The following is a 6,043-nucleotide window of genomic DNA, read 5'->3' on the forward strand; positions in this document are numbered from 1 at the left end:
TGCAGAGGCCCCAGGGCCTAGCACTCATGATGACTGTCCCACAACTCTCTGTAACTCCAGCTCCAGGGGATCCAGGGACCTCATCTGGTCTTCATGAGTACCTGCACACATATACACAGAGACATATTCACATAAATATTTTTATTTTTATAAACATTATTATTACTGTTGTATTATTATTATTATTATTATTATTATTATTATTTATTATTATTACTGAATTTACAGCCTCAATGCTGTATCTGCAGCCCCAGGTAGCTCAATTCTAAGTATACTGCAAAAGAAAAAAAAATCAGGATACCAAAGCGACACCAGCACATAAATATTTATTGTAGTACTATTAACAATAACTAGGATATGTAGTTAAGCTAAGTGGACTACCAGTGGAAGAATGAATAAATAATGTGTCATATGAGCACACAGCCATAAAGAAGAGTGAAATCATTTCCTTTACATAAAAATAAGTGTTACTAAAAGACACTTACTGAGTTAAGCCGCATAACCTAGACACAGGGAGGGGAAAAAAAAAAACAAATACTGCATGTTCTCTGTCACACAAAGAAGCTAAAAGGGGAAAAAGTGATGTGAACGTAAAAGTAACTGCAGATAGGAAGGGTGAGGGTAGGGTGAGGAAGACTTAACGTGACCAGGGTGTCACCATCCTGAGCCCCCAAATTGCTGACATCCTACTTTTCTATCAATCAAGTGGACCTACCTTGCTTGCAAAGATCAAAGCCTGGATGTTGATCACCCCCACAGTCTCTCAGCTACTAATTACCAAAGTCTCACGTGCTATCAGCAAACTAAGAGGAGGGACTCCAGGCTGCCTCAGTTTGGTCCTGGCCCCTCTAAGTTCATTACAATCATAAAAATCATATCCACCAATGCAATGAACCCATGCAACCATGCCCAAATGAGGAAGCAGAAGGGGTGGCATCATCCTTCCCAAGAAACTGCTATGCGCCCGTTACTCGGTGTGCACATGCTCCAGTGCGGTATTCTGAGACGTTTTTGGCAGAAGAGTCTATCAAATAAATAGCCAGCGAACAGAGCAGAGATGCTCAGGGTCTAAAGGCACCTTCTCCCAAGTAGGTCTAAGCTTCGGATTCTTACGGCTGGTTTCTGAGGGCTGTGGTACACGTGCTGTCATCTGCGCACACACCATACCTGGCTGTTTGATTTTGTCTTTCCTTGGAGGAGGGCAGGTTGGGAAGGGTGCTCCTGAGGACTGAACCCGGTGGCAGGCAGGCGCTCTACCACTAAGTTAATTCCCTAACACCGCCTCCCTCCTCCCCTCCGCCCTCATCGTCTTTTTTTTTTTTTTAACTGTTCCTGTGGAGTTGTTTCTACACCTATAAGGCCCAGCGCAGCCAGGAGCATAAATTCCTAGCATGTCCATAGAAAGCCAGTGTTCACTCTGCCCTGGCCTAACTCATACTTACTGGCCAGCTCACACACGCCCAGATTACCCCAGCTTCGTTCACTCTAAGAGCCATTGCCCCCAGACTTCTGGGAATTAGTTGAGAGGGATGTTTGCTCATTTATTCGGGTTTTTTTTTTTGTCTGGGGGCTCCAAACCGTATGTTCTTTAACCAGCATACATCATTAAAACCTTGGGAGCTGAGCACCGTGCTCAGCTTCGCGGTATGATCAATAAAGGGGAAAGGAAGACAGTGACAGGAGCCCAGGAACACAGGCTTAGGCTGCCCCAAGTTCCATGTTCCAACATGGAATCAATTTCATGACGTTTTGCAGTAACAAAACAAGGAAAGTGACAATCACACTTTTCAGACACATTAGTGGCTTCAACAGGTGGGCAATTCACAGCAAGGAGGGGATGTCTACTGTCGGTCTCAGGCCACTAGCTGAAGATATTGTTAGGTTTGGGAGCCAAGGGTCTGTTTTTATACCCCAAAACTTCTTACTTACTAGTCAGAGGGTGTTAGGCTAGACACAGAGGTGGCAATGAATAGATATTAAAGACATTAAAGACAGGCAGGCCGAGATCTGTAATTTAAGCTCGGACCTGCAACATTCCAACTTCTCCATGCTCATTGAAGTTAATGAGCCTTTGAAATTGCGGGCCTTCTTTATGGAAACTTTAATTCACAGTACCGAGGGAACTGTTAAAACTCTGCTCACTGGATGCTCAGGACGCAATACGTAACATGGACAAATCCAGTAATAGTCACAACCTCCTTGAAAGAATTTCCTTGGAGCAGCCTCTTCCCCGAGAACACCTATCAGGTCTGCGAGTTTACTTCGGGGCACGGATTCTAATTATTCCTAGTCTGCTCGAAATCTCCCTAACCTACCCACAGATGGGCAGAATCAAGCAGCACAGCGTTTAAGAAATAAACGAAGCTCATTCATCATTCATGGAGTATTTGAATGAAAAGACTAGAAACTAAAAGCTCACATTCCCCAGGCTCCTTCTGGCTTACCCAGGATTCCAGGAGGAGACTGTGCCACCCTGAATCAATGGGCTTACAAAGACATGCTGAATAGGAAACCCTGGGGGTGGGACCCAGCAAGCTGCACGCTGCCTCCAGGTAGTCCCCATGCCAAGGAAGGAAACCACAGGCTTAAGATACGGCTCCATTGTGTACGTTGCCCCCCTCTTCTCACTGTGAGGGGAAACCAGGGTCAGGGCTGGGCATCCTTCCAGAGAGAACTAATTACAGCTATGATAAATCAAAGTTTTTTAAGACCAAAATATCTCTAAAATAAGAGGGTTGATTATACTGTTACAAATGCTAGCCCAATATGAAAAGGATTGATCCTGGGCCCAGTTCCCTAAGCCAGCAGCAGCTGCGTGGTGAGCACTCGGTTTGGGCTGAGAACACTGAGGCTGCTTTCTCCTGTAGCAGCTTCTTCCTGCCTCTGTCCTCGGAGCGGAGCAAAGGGCAAGCACCTCTCTGAGAGTCTTCCTTTCTATCCCTGATTCTTGCTACCATCCCAAGGGACGTTTATGGAAAGCCTCAGTAACCGGTGGCTACAGATGGCACATCCTGTATGACGACGGACACATTAACCAAAGGGCCAAAGCTCTGCCCCTTCTTCCCTTGCCTCGAAGACATCTGAGACAATCTGACTGCAGGCATGTACTATGGGGTACTGATGAAAATTTTGAGAGAAGGAATTATAAACCTACTAACAAAACTCACTAGGAAAGAATTTAAAATCAGAAGGAAAGCTTTATTTTAATAAGATACAATCTTTGGTACAAAACAAAAACGCCCTTGGAAGGAACAAAAAAAGGGTTTCTAGCAGTTTCTTCTCTTTTTTCTTTTTTGTTTGTTTTGGTTTTTTAAGACAGGTTTCTCTGTGTAACCTTGACTGTCCTGGACTCACTTTGTAGACCAGGCTGGCCTTGAACTCACAGCGATCCACCTGCCTCTGCCTCCCAAGTGCTGGGATTAAAGGCGTGAGCCACCACCACCCATCTGGCTGTAGCAGTTGCTTTTCTGTTGCTGTGATAAAACACCATGACCAGAAGCAAATAGAAACAAATGTATCTAACTTGGTTTATGGCTCCAAAGAGTCCATAAAAGTCCAAGAGATAGCCAACTGGTAGTGGGCAAAGCTACAACTGCTTCACTTGCTCCAACAAGGCTTCAGCTGCGAAAGCTCCAACTGGGGGGCAAGTGTTCAAATGCAGGAGCTTACACGGAGCATTCCTCCCTGTCAAGTGCCCAGCATGAGGGGGAAAAGAGGAAGAGAGGATGAATTACTAAAGGAATGTTCCATTCAGATTCCCACTCTGGTCCCCCCCACCACCACCACCATGGAAAGAAAGGTTGAATGAACAACTCCATCTTCGTTGGTTGGTATTTAGATTTGCATATTATAGCTCAGGTCTGGGTGGCAAACTGGGGTTTCTGAAGCAGTTCATCTTGGCAGTTGAAATAAGACGAAGAACCAGACGAGGGCCACAAAGCTCAGTTGGTTCTTCTGACAACAGAGAACACTTAATCAGCGAATGAATAGGGGATGAGATGACATTATTGAACTTAGGCCCTCAGTCCCTAGCCATAAACCGTGGACATGTAAGCCATGCCTGCAAACTGAGGCAGGCCACTTGTTCGGCAATAACAGTTAATTCCAGAGGTGACCGGCTGGCCAGGCCTTCACTGGTTTTAACACCAAGACAGAAAATAGCCCTGATCAACCAGACTGGTAATTCAGAGCACAACGAACCTAAATAAATAAACTCAACATAATCATTTTCCTCCACTCGATGCTTCTACATCCTCTTCCCTTTATCTTTCAAGTGTTCTTAGAATTTATTACCCTGGACCAGGGATACACTGGGCCTGTTATTTCTTCAACATTTGGTTATTCTTTGTCTAAGCACAGCATATTTTTGGTCAAGTATTTGGACTTCACTCATTTACATATAAATTGAGTAAAATTTCATCAACACTTATTAACTGAGTCTAAATCCCAGCCCAGTAACCCACGTGAAGACTAAATGATCACTCTCACTCTTGCTCTCTCGAGATCTTGATTTCTCTTCTCTAACATTGAACAGCTTAAAACAATAGAAATGAGCCAGGTGTTGGGATGCACCATTAGTCCCAGCTCTCCGTAGGCAGAGGCAGGTAGGTAGCTCTCTGTGAGTTTGAGGCCAGCCTGATCTACATAGTGAGTTTCAGGATAGCCAGGACTGTTACACGGAGAAAGGTTATATTGAAAAACAAAAACAAAACCAATAGTAATGTATTGTCTCATTGTTCTCAAGATTAGTAGCTCAAATCAATCTGTCGGTGGTGCCATTCTCTCTCCCCGAGGGCTCTATGGAGGGACCTTTGCTTGTTTCTGCTAAGTCTCTAATAGCTACTGATAATTCTTGGCCTTCGTGGTTTGTAAATACATCTTCACTGCAGTGTGACATCACACCTCTGGATCTGTCCATATTTCCACCTTCTTATAGCCCTCATGCTAGGTCTGTTGTCAGATAAGGCATAGCCCAATGGACAATCGATGACCTTCCTACCAACCATGACATACAAGGATTTTAAAGATCACCTCTCAGGAGACCCAGGCAAAGGTCAGACTCTCCTTAGTATACAGTTAATTCTTTCCCCCGCTCTCCTTTATTCTCCAAACACTCTTTGTACATTATGGAAGCAAGAAAAAGTATTAGGGAAGTTGGCACTTACTGACCCGGTCCTGACCATTTGGAGGCATCTTACTGAGGCTGTGGTTTAGTCTCCCAGGCTATAGAACCAGTGATTGGGAATTCTTACACAAGGGAGCCCCTTGTTCTGGTGTATGCCCAGTCCCTCAGTAACATATGACGCTGAGAAGGGCTTGCAAAAATGAAAAGTCTTTGACACCAACTCATCTAGCCAATAAACAGTACAAAACAATTGATAACTAAAATAAAATAGCTTTAGTTAACTAAAACTGCTCTTTATTAAAGGGGGCTATAAAAAAACAAACAAATTCATAATTCAAATAAAAGTGCTTTACACTATAAAGCAGAGCATCCTTCCCATGTGGCACCGCTGTAGTAAAACTTGTAGCTGCTGCTACATCAGCGTCATCTGTTCTCCCCCTGACTATTAGAACAAAACTAAAATCTAAGATCAGCTTGGAGAATACAAAGTGTTTGGTCTTCTCCCGCTGGTGTCACGGCTTTGGGGAATGCTGGAAGCTGGGAGAGGAGAAATGTCAACAGAATAAGGACACTGAGAGATTAAGGGATTTGGAGCTGGAATCTCCAGGCTTAGGTTTAGAAGAGGGAAGGAATTGGGATTTTCAGAGCGTCTAACGAACAGAACCAGGCAAGTCACAGGCAGTTCTTTATGCTCTTCCAAAAGATTATGACCGGAGCACTCAAAGGGAAGAAACTTTGATTATGAATACTAACTAAGCAAGGCGTAAGAGCGTGCAGTAATTTCAATGTACGGGAGACGGAGGGTCCCGCGTGCTACTGGGGAGGTGGAAGAGTGGAAGAGAGCTTGGTTCTAAATTTGGAGCCACCCACCCGCACCCGGCACCCGGCACCCGGCACCCCGCACCCCGCACCCGCCAG

This window comes from Acomys minous, assembly GCF_964271855.1.
Source record: "Acomys minous genome assembly, chromosome: 2".
Lineage (NCBI taxonomy): Eukaryota > Metazoa > Chordata > Mammalia > Rodentia > Muridae > Acomys > Acomys minous.